Source organism: Microcebus murinus, unplaced genomic scaffold (genome assembly GCF_040939455.1).
Source record: "Microcebus murinus isolate Inina unplaced genomic scaffold, M.murinus_Inina_mat1.0 scaf060_hap2_Mmur4.0, whole genome shotgun sequence".
Classification (NCBI taxonomy): Eukaryota; Metazoa; Chordata; class Mammalia; order Primates; family Cheirogaleidae; genus Microcebus; species Microcebus murinus.
This window is the reverse complement of record NW_027439006.1, coordinates 1400-15129: the sequence shown is the minus strand read 5'-3', so window position 1 is coordinate 15129 and position 13730 is coordinate 1400. Positions and strand designations below refer to the sequence as shown.

General features: G+C 64.5%; 4 non-coding genes across 4 annotated transcripts; all 4 read right to left on the bottom strand.

Annotated features, from left to right (window-relative positions):
* Positions 1-246: 246 nt before the first annotated feature.
* On the bottom strand, positions 247-365 carry LOC142869171 (5S ribosomal RNA). The gene has a single exon (XR_012917927.1). It is a non-coding gene; the product is annotated as a 5S ribosomal RNA (ribosomal RNA).
* Positions 366-3889: 3524 nt separating this feature from the next.
* Positions 3890-4008, bottom strand: LOC142869170 (5S ribosomal RNA). The gene has a single exon (XR_012917926.1). It is a non-coding gene; the product is annotated as a 5S ribosomal RNA (ribosomal RNA).
* Positions 4009-7535: 3527 nt separating this feature from the next.
* Positions 7536-7654, bottom strand: LOC142869169 (5S ribosomal RNA). The gene has a single exon (XR_012917925.1). It is a non-coding gene; the product is annotated as a 5S ribosomal RNA (ribosomal RNA).
* A 3524-nt stretch (positions 7655-11178) lies between these two features.
* LOC142869159 (5S ribosomal RNA) lies at positions 11179-11297 on the bottom strand. Its single transcript, XR_012917915.1, has one exon. It is a non-coding gene; the product is annotated as a 5S ribosomal RNA (ribosomal RNA).
* Between the last annotated feature and the right edge of the window lie 2433 nt (positions 11298-13730).

Below are 13730 nucleotides of genomic sequence, written 5' to 3'. Positions count from 1 at the left end.
TCCTCCAGCGTGTCGGTTCCCACAGAGCAGACCTTTGGTCTGAGACCTGACAGTCCAGAAGCCACGCATGCTGCCGCGTGACGGCGGTGTCGCGGCTTGGGACAAGAGGAGGCCCCACGGTGCGGGCTGGGGCGCCAGGCACCGCGGCGGGCGCTGAGGGTGGGGGTGACCCCCACCCCGGGCCGCCGCCTCGCTCCCAGAGAGGGGACAGAACAAGAGGCAAAACAAAAAAAAAAAAAAAGAAGAAGCCTACGGCACCCGGTATTCCCAGGCGGTCTCCCATCCAAGTACTAACCAGGCCCGACCCTGCTTAGCTTCCGAGACCAGACGAGGTCGGGCGCGTTCAGGGTGGTGTGGCCCTAGACGGCAGAGGGCGCCCCTGCCCCGCTCAAGAAGCCGAGCCTCTCTGCGCTTCCCCGCCGCCTCCTCCCGCCCCAGGCCCCGCACCGGCGCTGACCCGCGCCGGGCCGGGCCTGTTGAGTTCACCGGCCGGGTCCGGCGGGCTCCGAGGGACGGGGGTGACAGGCGGGGCGGGGCGGGCAGGGAGCGGTGGGCCGGGGTGGGGGGCTGTCTCTCTATACACACACACACACACACACACACACTCACACTCACACAAGATGCGCCTCCACGGCTGGACTCGCCAAGGTGGAGACCTTCCAGCCCCCTTCCTCTCCTCGCCTGGCCTCCTTCACCTACCCGCCCCCCACCCCCAGCTCGTGGCCGCCCCCGCCGCCGCCGCCGCCGCCGCCGCCACCGCCGATTGCGCACGCGCGGATCGCCCGCCCTTTGACCCCAGGCAGGGGCCGCCCTCCCCGACAACCCCTTTCAGCTGGGCCCCCCACCCTGTGGGTGGGCTGCCGCCTATTCCCCCGGGCCCCGGGCTGGGGCACAGCGCATGGGGGAGGGGAGCGAGTGTATGGGGCGTCTCTCTCTCTCTCTAGGGATGTGTCCCATGGGTGGGGTGGCGTGGTTTGTGGGGCGCTGAAGAAATCAGTCCCCTCCATCTCCTACCTCTGGAAAACGCCCAAGCCCTTGGAGAACTGCCGGCAACGCGACCGGGGGGGCCGGGACCCTCCTCTGTGTCCTCCTGTGGCCCAGTCCAAGGGGCCGGGGCCTGGGCCTGGCCGGGGCTGCATTGGACCCCGACCACCCTGGCGTGTGGACTCGCTAAAAATCGGCCATTAGATATTGGATTCCAGCTTCATTGAGGTCATTTCACTAATGAGTGCACCGGAAAGAGTTTCCTAATCCATCTGTGAGGGTGGCAACTGAAAGAGAATTTTAAAGCTGACAGAATAGGCGAGGAAAGGCATAGGAGATTTCCACACCCAGTAAGGAAGCCTTTCCCGAAATGGAAGAAAGAAACGAGCAAACAGAAACACCGGTAGCCCGCCAGGATCAGAGTCTGCCCCCGAGAGAAAGTACCCTGACCAGGTTCACCCGTGGGTGGGTGGCGAGCTAGCGGCATTCAGAAGAGCGAGGCCCGCAGTCTGTGCAGAAGACACCTGCACTCGGGTGTGTGTGTGGCGGCACGATTCACAAGCAGCTCCAGATGTTAAGCCAAGGAGAAGCCAGGGAGTTCCCAACGCCCCAGGTGTCCTCAGCCCACGACTGGCTGCTGGGGGAATGCGAAGCCCGGCTCCTTGTCTCAGAGCGGGACAACCAGGAGGTGTGACGTACACCCCGGGGTTCCCAGGAGGATCAGGCTGAAGCTGGGACTTGGCCTGAAAGTGTCCCCTCGCATGGCCACCCCCTTCCCCTTCCTGCTCCTCTACTCCTGGTGCCCCTCCATCCAGGGGCCAGACCTTAAAGAGTCACCCGCAAGAGAATCCTGGTCCCAAAGGAGCCTTCTGGGGGACCCGTGCTGAGAGAGGTTGTGGGCATGGCCCGCTGGGGCTCTGCCCGACCCAGGGCTGAGAGATGCAACCTCCCAGCTCTGGGTCCCTGCAGGGGAAGCGTTGGCAAGCACAGGGCCAGTCCTCCAAAGGCCCAGGTGCAGGGAGCCCAGGCCAAGCAGCCTGTGGAAGAAGCCACCCCGGGAAGACGACTGCAGGCCACGGCCCTTCCCACCTCCTCCTCCTCCTCCTCCTGCTCCTCCACCCCCACCGACCTCCCACCCCCCACCCCCGACATGGCGCAGGGCTCAGAGACACCTCAGACACTTGCTACCCAAAGTGCAAAGGGCATCAGTTGCTCCTCCAAACCCCCCCCCCTGCCCAGCAGACCGCGTCGTCCAGCCAGCCCCCGGGCCTCCCTGGGGTGCCCAGCACAAAAGTGCAGACAACCACCGGACCCTCAATCTCAGTTTTCGGATGTTTTTGCCACTCTAAGGACCCGCAGGCCAGCTGGGCCTTCTGGCAGGACAGAGAGCCCCGGAATCCGACGTGGAGAGCTGGGTGTACGTCCCCACGAGGAGGCGGTCCCCACCTCCGCGGCTCTCCCCTTGCGGGGGGGGGTGAAAGCAGCCACGGGGCCTCGGAGAAGACACCAGGCTGGGCGCCCGCCCCACAGTGGGGGCACGTCCCCCGCAGGCCACTTAGCGACGGCCGCCGGCCGGCGGACGGTTGGGTGGCGCGAGACGCTGCGGCCGCCCTGCTACCGGGTTCCTGGGAGGGCGTCCTGGAACCAGCGTCCACACCAAGCCCTTGGAAGGCCCAGGCGACGGAGGAGCCCCGTCAGGCAGGGGCCGAGGACGGTGACGGCCCGGGCGGGGAGGAGCGTGTCAGGCAGGGGCAGAGGACGGTGACAGGTGACAGGCCGGGCGGGAAGGAGTCAGTCAGGCAGGGGCCGAGGAGGAGACGGGCTGGGTAAGGGTTAGGGTTAGAGTCAGGGCACAAGTCACAATCGCAAAGACCTGGAAGCGACCCGAGTGCCCATCGACCCACGAGTGCGTAAATGAAATGTGGCGCGTGGACACCACGGAGTGCTATTCAGCTAGGAGGAGCAGCGGTGAGAGGGCACCTCTCGTGGTTCTCCTGGCCAGAGCTGGAACCCGTTCCAGTAAGCCAGGTAGCCCAAGAATGGACACACGAGCACCACGTGCTCGCGCTCACCAGCAAATGGGTACGAACCGATGGACACCTAAGTGGACACAGAGGAATCACCTTCATCGGGTGGGTGTCGGGCGGGTGGGGGGAGGGGATGGGCATACACCTCCATTAGGAATGGGGTGGGTGCGCACCGACTGGGGGATGGGCGCACTTGAGGCTCTGACCCGAGGGGGGAGGCAGGGAGAGGGCAACGTACCCGACCCTAACATTGGTACCCCCACAATACGCTGGAACGACATCAGAGGTAAATGAATAAGAACACAGGGGGGAGGGGGGCACGGGCAACACATGTCACCTTAATACTTGGACTCCCATCATCTGCTTGAAAAGAGAGAGAAAAGAAAATGCAATCATAGAGATAAGAGACACTTTTTAAAAATAATGAATCCGAAGAGAAAAGTAAAAGGAGGCCTGTGGAGCAGGTCTGGGTGCGACTCCGGATCCCCCAACATCAGGTGCCACCACCAAAGATTCCTACGTGTAGCCCATAGAACCCCAAAAGCAACGGGACGAGTTCTGGTCACATACTCCCTCCAAATGACATCCTGGCCTTCTTCTGGAACTCCCTCCCCTCTCAGACTCTCAAGGTTTCCTCCAGCGTGTCGGTTCCCACAGAGCAGACCTTTGGTCTGAGACCTGACAGTCCAGAAGCCACGCATGCTGCCGCGTGACGGCGGTGTCGCGGCTTGGGACAAGAGGAGGCCCCACGGTGCGGGCTGGGGCGCCAGGCACCGCGGCGGGCGCTGAGGGTGGGGGTGACCCCCACCCCGGGCCGCCGCCTCGCTCCCAGAGAGGGGACAGAACAAGAGGCAAAACAAAAAAAAAAAAAAAGAAGAAGCCTACGGCACCCGGTATTCCCAGGCGGTCTCCCATCCAAGTACTAACCAGGCCCGACCCTGCTTAGCTTCCGAGACCAGACGAGGTCGGGCGCGTTCAGGGTGGTGTGGCCCTAGACGGCGGAGGGCGCCCCTGCCCCGCTCAAGAAGCCGAGCCTCTCTGCGCTTCCCCGCCGCCTCCTCCCGCCCCAGGCCCCGCACCGGCGCTGACCCGCGCCGGGCCGGGCCTGTTGAGTTCACCGGCCGGGTCCGGCGGGCTCCGAGGGACGGGGGTGACAGGCGGGGCGGGGCGGGCAGGGAGCGGTGGGCCGGGGTGGGGGGCTGTCTCTCTATACACACACACACACACACACACACACTCACACTCACACAAGATGCGCCTCCACGGCTGGACTCGCCAAGGTGGAGACCTTCCAGCCCCCTTCCTCTCCTCGCCTGGCCTCCTTCACCTACCCGCCCCCCACCCCCAGCTCGTGGCCGCCCCCGCCGCCGCCGCCGCCGCCGCCGCCGCCGCCGCCGATTGCGCACGCGCGGATCGCCCGCCCTTTGACCCCAGGCAGGGGCCGCCCTCCCCGACAACCCCTTTCAGCTGGGCCCCCCACCCTGTGGGTGGGCTGCCGCCTATTCCCCCGGGCCCCGGGCTGGGGCACAGCGCATGGGGGAGGGGAGCGAGTGTATGGGGCGTCTCTCTCTCTCTCTAGGGATGTGTCCCATGGGTGGGGTGGCGTGGTTTGTGGGGCGCTGAAGAAATCAGTCCCCTCCATCTCCTACCTCTGGAAAACGCCCAAGCCCTTGGAGAACTGCCGGCAACGCGACCGGGGGGGCCGGGACCCTCCTCTGTGTCCTCCTGTGGCCCAGTCCAAGGGGCCGGGGCCTGGGCCTGGCCGGGGCTGCATTGGACCCCGACCACCCTGGCGTGTGGACTCGCTAAAAATCGGCCATTAGATATTGGATTCCAGCTTCATTGAGGTCATTTCACTAATGAGTGCACCGGAAAGAGTTTCCTAATCCATCTGTGAGGGTGGCAACTGAAAGAGAATTTTAAAGCTGACAGAATAGGCGAGGAAAGGCATAGGAGATTTCCACACCCAGTAAGGAAGCCTTTCCCGAAATGGAAGAAAGAAACGAGCAAACAGAAACACCGGTAGCCCGCCAGGATCAGAGTCTGCCCCCGAGAGAAAGTACCCTGACCAGGTTCACCCGTGGGTGGGTGGCGAGCTAGCGGCATTCAGAAGAGCGAGGCCCGCAGTCTGTGCAGAAGACACCTGCACTCGGGTGTGTGTGTGGCGGCACGATTCACAAGCAGCTCCAGATGTTAAGCCAAGGAGAAGCCAGGGAGTTCCCAACGCCCCAGGTGTCCTCAGCCCACGACTGGCTGCTGGGGGAATGCGAAGCCCGGCTCCTTGTCTCAGAGCGGGACAACCAGGAGGTGTGACGTACACCCCGGGGTTCCCAGGAGGATCAGGCTGAAGCTGGGACTTGGCCTGAAAGTGTCCCCTCGCATGGCCACCCCCTTCCCCTTCCTGCTCCTCTACTCCTGGTGCCCCTCCATCCAGGGGCCAGACCTTAAAGAGTCACCCGCAAGAGAATCCTGGTCCCAAAGGAGCCTTCTGGGGGACCCGTGCTGAGAGAGGTTGTGGGCATGGCCCGCTGGGGCTCTGCCCGACCCAGGGCTGAGAGATGCAACCTCCCAGCTCTGGGTCCCTGCAGGGGAAGCGTTGGCAAGCACAGGGCCAGTCCTCCAAAGGCCCAGGTGCAGGGAGCCCAGGCCAAGCAGCCTGTGGAAGAAGCCACCCCGGGAAGACGACTGCAGGCCACGGCCCTTCCCACCTCCTCCTCCTCCTCCTCCTGCTCCTCCACCCCCACCGACCTCCCACCCCCCACCCCCGACATGGCGCAGGGCTCAGAGACACCTCAGACACTTGCTACCCAAAGTGCAAAGGGCATCAGTTGCTCCTCCAAACCCCCCCCCCTGCCCAGCAGACCGCGTCGTCCAGCCAGCCCCCGGGCCTCCCTGGGGTGCCCAGCACAAAAGTGCAGACAACCACCGGACCCTCAATCTCAGTTTTCGGATGTTTTTGCCACTCTAAGGACCCGCAGGCCAGCTGGGCCTTCTGGCAGGACAGAGAGCCCCGGAATCCGACGTGGAGAGCTGGGTGTACGTCCCCACGAGGAGGCGGTCCCCACCTCCGCGGCTCTCCCCTTGCGGGGGGGGGTGAAAGCAGCCACGGGGCCTCGGAGAAGACACCAGGCTGGGCGCCCGCCCCACAGTGGGGGCACGTCCCCCGCAGGCCACTTAGCGACGGCCGCCGGCCGGCGGACGGTTGGGTGGCGCGAGACGCTGCGGCCGCCCTGCTACCGGGTTCCTGGGAGGGCGTCCTGGAACCAGCGTCCACACCAAGCCCTTGGAAGGCCCAGGCGACGGAGGAGCCCCGTCAGGCAGGGGCCGAGGACGGTGACGGCCCGGGCGGGGAGGAGCGTGTCAGGCAGGGGCAGAGGACGGTGACAGGTGACAGGCCGGGCGGGAAGGAGTCAGTCAGGCAGGGGCCGAGGAGGAGACGGGCTGGGTAAGGGTTAGGGTTAGAGTCAGGGCACAAGTCACAATCGCAAAGACCTGGAAGCGACCCGAGTGCCCATCGACCCACGAGTGCGTAAATGAAATGTGGCGCGTGGACACCACGGAGTGCTATTCAGCTAGGAGGAGCAGCGGTGAGAGGGCACCTCTCGTGGTTCTCCTGGCCAGAGCTGGAACCCGTTCCAGTAAGCCAGGTAGCCCAAGAATGGACACACGAGCACCACGTGCTCGCGCTCACCAGCAAATGGGTACGAACCGATGGACACCTAAGTGGACACAGAGGAATCACCTTCATCGGGTGGGTGTCGGGCGGGTGGGGGGAGGGGATGGGCATACACCTCCATTAGGAATGGGGTGGGTGCGCACCGACTGGGGGATGGGCGCACTTGAGGCTCTGACCCGAGGGGGGAGGCAGGGAGAGGGCAACGTACCCGACCCTAACATTGGTACCCCCACAATACGCTGGAACGACATCAGAGGTAAATGAATAAGAACACAGGGGGGAGGGGGGCACGGGCAACACATGTCACCTTAATACTTGGACTCCCATCATCTGCTTGAAAAGAGAGAGAAAAGAAAATGCAATCATAGAGATAAGAGACACTTTTTAAAAATAATGAATCCGAAGAGAAAAGTAAAAGGAGGCCTGTGGAGCAGGTCTGGGTGCGACTCCGGATCCCCCAACATCAGGTGCCACCACCAAAGATTCCTACGTGTAGCCCATAGAACCCCAAAAGCAACGGGACGAGTTCTGGTCACATACTCCCTCCAAATGACATCCTGGCCTTCTTCTGGAACTCCCTCCCCTCTCAGACTCTCAAGGTTTCCTCCAGCGTGTCGGTTCCCACAGAGCAGACCTTTGGTCTGAGACCTGACAGTCCAGAAGCCACGCATGCTGCCGCGTGACGGCGGTGTCGCGGCTTGGGACAAGAGGAGGCCCCACGGTGCGGGCTGGGGCGCCAGGCACCGCGGCGGGCGCTGAGGGTGGGGGTGACCCCCACCCCGGGCCGCCGCCTCGCTCCCAGAGAGGGGACAGAACAAGAGGCAAAACAAAAAAAAAAAAAAAGAAGAAGCCTACGGCACCCGGTATTCCCAGGCGGTCTCCCATCCAAGTACTAACCAGGCCCGACCCTGCTTAGCTTCCGAGACCAGACGAGGTCGGGCGCGTTCAGGGTGGTGTGGCCCTAGACGGCGGAGGGCGCCCCTGCCCCGCTCAAGAAGCCGAGCCTCTCTGCGCTTCCCCGCCGCCTCCTCCCGCCCCAGGCCCCGCACCGGCGCTGACCCGCGCCGGGCCGGGCCTGTTGAGTTCACCGGCCGGGTCCGGCGGGCTCCGAGGGACGGGGGTGACAGGCGGGGCGGGGCGGGCAGGGAGCGGTGGGCCGGGGTGGGGGGCTGTCTCTCTATACACACACACACACACACACACACACTCACACTCACACAAGATGCGCCTCCACGGCTGGACTCGCCAAGGTGGAGACCTTCCAGCCCCCTTCCTCTCCTCGCCTGGCCTCCTTCACCTACCCGCCCCCCACCCCCAGCTCGTGGCCGCCCCCGCCGCCGCCGCCGCCGCCGCCGCCGCCGCCGATTGCGCACGCGCGGATCGCCCGCCCTTTGACCCCAGGCAGGGGCCGCCCTCCCCGACAACCCCTTTCAGCTGGGCCCCCCACCCTGTGGGTGGGCTGCCGCCTATTCCCCCGGGCCCCGGGCTGGGGCACAGCGCATGGGGGAGGGGAGCGAGTGTATGGGGCGTCTCTCTCTCTCTCTAGGGATGTGTCCCATGGGTGGGGTGGCGTGGTTTGTGGGGCGCTGAAGAAATCAGTCCCCTCCATCTCCTACCTCTGGAAAACGCCCAAGCCCTTGGAGAACTGCCGGCAACGCGACCGGGGGGGCCGGGACCCTCCTCTGCGTCCTCCTGTGGCCCAGTCCAAGGGGCCGGGGCCTGGGCCTGGCCGGGGCTGCATTGGACCCCGACCACCCTGGCGTGTGGACTCGCTAAAAATCGGCCATTAGATATTGGATTCCAGCTTCATTGAGGTCATTTCACTAATGAGTGCACCGGAAAGAGTTTCCTAATCCATCTGTGAGGGTGGCAACTGAAAGAGAATTTTAAAGCTGACAGAATAGGCGAGGAAAGGCATAGGAGATTTCCACACCCAGTAAGGAAGCCTTTCCCGAAATGGAAGAAAGAAACGAGCAAACAGAAACACCGGTAGCCCGCCAGGATCAGAGTCTGCCCCCGAGAGAAAGTACCCTGACCAGGTTCACCCGTGGGTGGGTGGCGAGCTAGCGGCATTCAGAAGAGCGAGGCCCGCAGTCTGTGCAGAAGACACCTGCACTCGGGTGTGTGTGTGGCGGCACGATTCACAAGCAGCTCCAGATGTTAAGCCAAGGAGAAGCCAGGGAGTTCCCAACGCCCCAGGTGTCCTCAGCCCACGACTGGCTGCTGGGGGAATGCGAAGCCCGGCTCCTTGTCTCAGAGCGGGACAACCAGGAGGTGTGACGTACACCCCGGGGTTCCCAGGAGGATCAGGCTGAAGCTGGGACTTGGCCTGAAAGTGTCCCCTCGCATGGCCACCCCCTTCCCCTTCCTGCTCCTCTACTCCTGGTGCCCCTCCATCCAGGGGCCAGACCTTAAAGAGTCACCCGCAAGAGAATCCTGGTCCCAAAGGAGCCTTCTGGGGGACCCGTGCTGAGAGAGGTTGTGGGCATGGCCCGCTGGGGCTCTGCCCGACCCAGGGCTGAGAGATGCAACCTCCCAGCTCTGGGTCCCTGCAGGGGAAGCGTTGGCAAGCACAGGGCCAGTCCTCCAAAGGCCCAGGTGCAGGGAGCCCAGGCCAAGCAGCCTGTGGAAGAAGCCACCCCGGGAAGACGACTGCAGGCCACGGCCCTTCCCACCTCCTCCTCCTCCTCCTCCTGCTCCTCCACCCCCACCGACCTCCCACCCCCCACCCCCGACATGGCGCAGGGCTCAGAGACACCTCAGACACTTGCTACCCAAAGTGCAAAGGGCATCAGTTGCTCCTCCAAACCCCCCCCCCTGCCCAGCAGACCGCGTCGTCCAGCCAGCCCCCGGGCCTCCCTGGGGTGCCCAGCACAAAAGTGCAGACAACCACCGGACCCTCAATCTCAGTTTTCGGATGTTTTTGCCACTCTAAGGACCCGCAGGCCAGCTGGGCCTTCTGGCAGGACAGAGAGCCCCGGAATCCGACGTGGAGAGCTGGGTGTACGTCCCCACGAGGAGGCGGTCCCCACCTCCGCGGCTCTCCCCTTGCGGGGGGGGGTGAAAGCAGCCACGGGGCCTCGGAGAAGACACCAGGCTGGGCGCCCGCCCCACAGTGGGGGCACGTCCCCCGCAGGCCACTTAGCGACGGCCGCCGGCCGGCGGACGGTTGGGTGGCGCGAGACGCTGCGGCCGCCCTGCTACCGGGTTCCTGGGAGGGCGTCCTGGAACCAGCGTCCACACCAAGCCCTTGGAAGGCCCAGGCGACGGAGGAGCCCCGTCAGGCAGGGGCCGAGGACGGTGACGGCCCGGGCGGGGAGGAGCGTGTCAGGCAGGGGCAGAGGACGGTGACAGGTGACAGGCCGGGCGGGAAGGAGTCAGTCAGGCAGGGGCCGAGGAGGAGACGGGCTGGGTAAGGGTTAGGGTTAGAGTCAGGGCACAAGTCACAATCGCAAAGACCTGGAAGCGACCCGAGTGCCCATCGACCCACGAGTGCGTAAATGAAATGTGGCGCGTGGACACCACGGAGTGCTATTCAGCTAGGAGGAGCAGCGGTGAGAGGGCACCTCTCGTGGTTCTCCTGGCCAGAGCTGGAACCCGTTCCAGTAAGCCAGGTAGCCCAAGAATGGACACACGAGCACCACGTGCTCGCGCTCACCAGCAAATGGGTACGAACCGATGGACACCTAAGTGGACACAGAGGAATCACCTTCATCGGGTGGGTGTCGGGCGGGTGGGGGGAGGGGATGGGCATACACCTCCATTAGGAATGGGGTGGGTGCGCACCGACTGGGGGATGGGCGCACTTGAGGCTCTGACCCGAGGGGGGAGGCAGGGAGAGGGCAACGTACCCGACCCTAACATTGGTACCCCCACAATACGCTGGAACGACATCAGAGGTAAATGAATAAGAACACAGGGGGGAGGGGGGCACGGGCAACACATGTCACCTTAATACTTGGACTCCCATCATCTGCTTGAAAAGAGAGAGAAAAGAAAATGCAATCATAGAGATAAGAGACACTTTTTAAAAATAATGAATCCGAAGAGAAAAGTAAAAGGAGGCCTGTGGAGCAGGTCTGGGTGCGACTCCGGATCCCCCAACATCAGGTGCCACCACCAAAGATTCCTACGTGTAGCCCATAGAACCCCAAAAGCAACGGGACGAGTTCTGGTCACATACTCCCTCCAAATGACATCCTGGCCTTCTTCTGGAACTCCCTCCCCTCTCAGACTCTCAAGGTTTCCTCCAGCGTGTCGGTTCCCACAGAGCAGACCTTTGGTCTGAGACCTGACAGTCCAGAAGCCACGCATGCTGCCGCGTGACGGCGGTGTCGCGGCTTGGGACAAGAGGAGGCCCCACGGTGCGGGCTGGGGCGCCAGGCACCGCGGCGGGCGCTGAGGGTGGGGGTGACCCCCACCCCGGGCCGCCGCCTCGCTCCCAGAGAGGGGACAGAACAAGAGGCAAAACAAAAAAAAAAAAAAAGAAGAAGCCTACGGCACCCGGTATTCCCAGGCGGTCTCCCATCCAAGTACTAACCAGGCCCGACCCTGCTTAGCTTCCGAGACCAGACGAGGTCGGGCGCGTTCAGGGTGGTGTGGCCCTAGACGGCGGAGGGCGCCCCTGCCCCGCTCAAGAAGCCGAGCCTCTCTGCGCTTCCCCGCCGCCTCCTCCCGCCCCAGGCCCCGCACCGGCGCTGACCCGCGCCGGGCCGGGCCTGTTGAGTTCACCGGCCGGGTCCGGCGGGCTCCGAGGGACGGGGGTGACAGGCGGGGCGGGGCGGGCAGGGAGCGGTGGGCCGGGGTGGGGGGCTGTCTCTCTATACACACACACACACACACACACACACTCACACTCACACAAGATGCGCCTCCACGGCTGGACTCGCCAAGGTGGAGACCTTCCAGCCCCCTTCCTCTCCTCGCCTGGCCTCCTTCACCTACCCGCCCCCCACCCCCAGCTCGTGGCCGCCCCCGCCGCCGCCGCCGCCGCCGCCGCCGCCGCCGCCGATTGCGCACGCGCGGATCGCCCGCCCTTTGACCCCAGGCAGGGGCCGCCCTCCCCGACAACCCCTTTCAGCTGGGCCCCCCACCCTGTGGGTGGGCTGCCGCCTATTCCCCCGGGCCCCGGGCTGGGGCACAGCGCATGGGGGAGGGGAGCGAGTGTATGGGGCGTCTCTCTCTCTCTCTAGGGATGTGTCCCATGGGTGGGGTGGCGTGGTTTGTGGGGCGCTGAAGAAATCAGTCCCCTCCATCTCCTACCTCTGGAAAACGCCCAAGCCCTTGGAGAACTGCCGGCAACGCGACCGGGGGGGCCGGGACCCTCCTCTGCGTCCTCCTGTGGCCCAGTCCAAGGGGCCGGGGCCTGGGCCTGGCCGGGGCTGCATTGGACCCCGACCACCCTGGCGTGTGGACTCGCTAAAAATCGGCCATTAGATATTGGATTCCAGCTTCATTGAGGTCATTTCACTAATGAGTGCACCGGAAAGAGTTTCCTAATCCATCTGTGAGGGTGGCAACTGAAAGAGAATTTTAAAGCTGACAGAATAGGCGAGGAAAGGCATAGGAGATTTCCACACCCAGTAAGGAAGCCTTTCCCGAAATGGAAGAAAGAAACGAGCAAACAGAAACACCGGTAGCCCGCCAGGATCAGAGTCTGCCCCCGAGAGAAAGTACCCTGACCAGGTTCACCCGTGGGTGGGTGGCGAGCTAGCGGCATTCAGAAGAGCGAGGCCCGCAGTCTGTGCAGAAGACACCTGCACTCGGGTGTGTGTGTGGCGGCACGATTCACAAGCAGCTCCAGATGTTAAGCCAAGGAGAAGCCAGGGAGTTCCCAACGCCCCAGGTGTCCTCAGCCCACGACTGGCTGCTGGGGGAATGCGAAGCCCGGCTCCTTGTCTCAGAGCGGGACAACCAGGAGGTGTGACGTACACCCCGGGGTTCCCAGGAGGATCAGGCTGAAGCTGGGACTTGGCCTGAAAGTGTCCCCTCGCATGGCCACCCCCTTCCCCTTCCTGCTCCTCTACTCCTGGTGCCCCTCCATCCAGGGGCCAGACCTTAAAGAGTCACCCGCAAGAGAATCCTGGTCCCAAAGGAGCCTTCTGGGGGACCCGTGCTGAGAGAGGTTGTGGGCATGGCCCGCTGGGGCTCTGCCCGACCCAGGGCTGAGAGATGCAACCTCCCAGCTCTGGGTCCCTGCAGGGGAAGCGTTGGCAAGCACAGGGCCAGTCCTCCAAAGGCCCAGGTGCAGGGAGCCCAGGCCAAGCAGCCTGTGGAAGAAGCCACCCCGGGAAGACGACTGCAGGCCACGGCCCTTCCCACCTCCTCCTCCTCCTCCTCCTGCTCCTCCACCCCCACCGACCTCCCACCCCCCACCCCCGACATGGCGCAGGGCTCAGAGACACCTCAGACACTTGCTACCCAAAGTGCAAAGGGCATCAGTTGCTCCTCCAAACCCCCCCCCCTGCCCAGCAGACCGCGTCGTCCAGCCAGCCCCCGGGCCTCCCTGGGGTGCCCAGCACAAAAGTGCAGACAACCACCGGACCCTCAATCTCAGTTTTCGGATGTTTTTGCCACTCTAAGGACCCGCAGGCCAGCTGGGCCTTCTGGCAGGACAGAGAGCCCCGGAATCCGACGTGGAGAGCTGGGTGTACGTCCCCACGAGGAGGCGGTCCCCACCTCCGCGGCTCTCCCCTTGCGGGGGGGGGTGAAAGCAGCCACGGGGCCTCGGAGAAGACACCAGGCTGGGCGCCCGCCCCACAGTGGGGGCACGTCCCCCGCAGGCCACTTAGCGACGGCCGCCGGCCGGCGGACGGTTGGGTGGCGCGAGACGCTGCGGCCGCCCTGCTACCGGGTTCCTGGGAGGGCGTCCTGGAACCAGCGTCCACACCAAGCCCTTGGAAGGCCCAGGCGACGGAGGAGCCCCGTCAGGCAGGGGCCGAGGACGGTGACGGCCCGGGCGGGGAGGAGCGTGTCAGGCAGGGGCAGAGGACGGTGACAGGTGACAGGCCGGGCGGGAAGGAGTCAGTCAGGCAGGGGCCGAG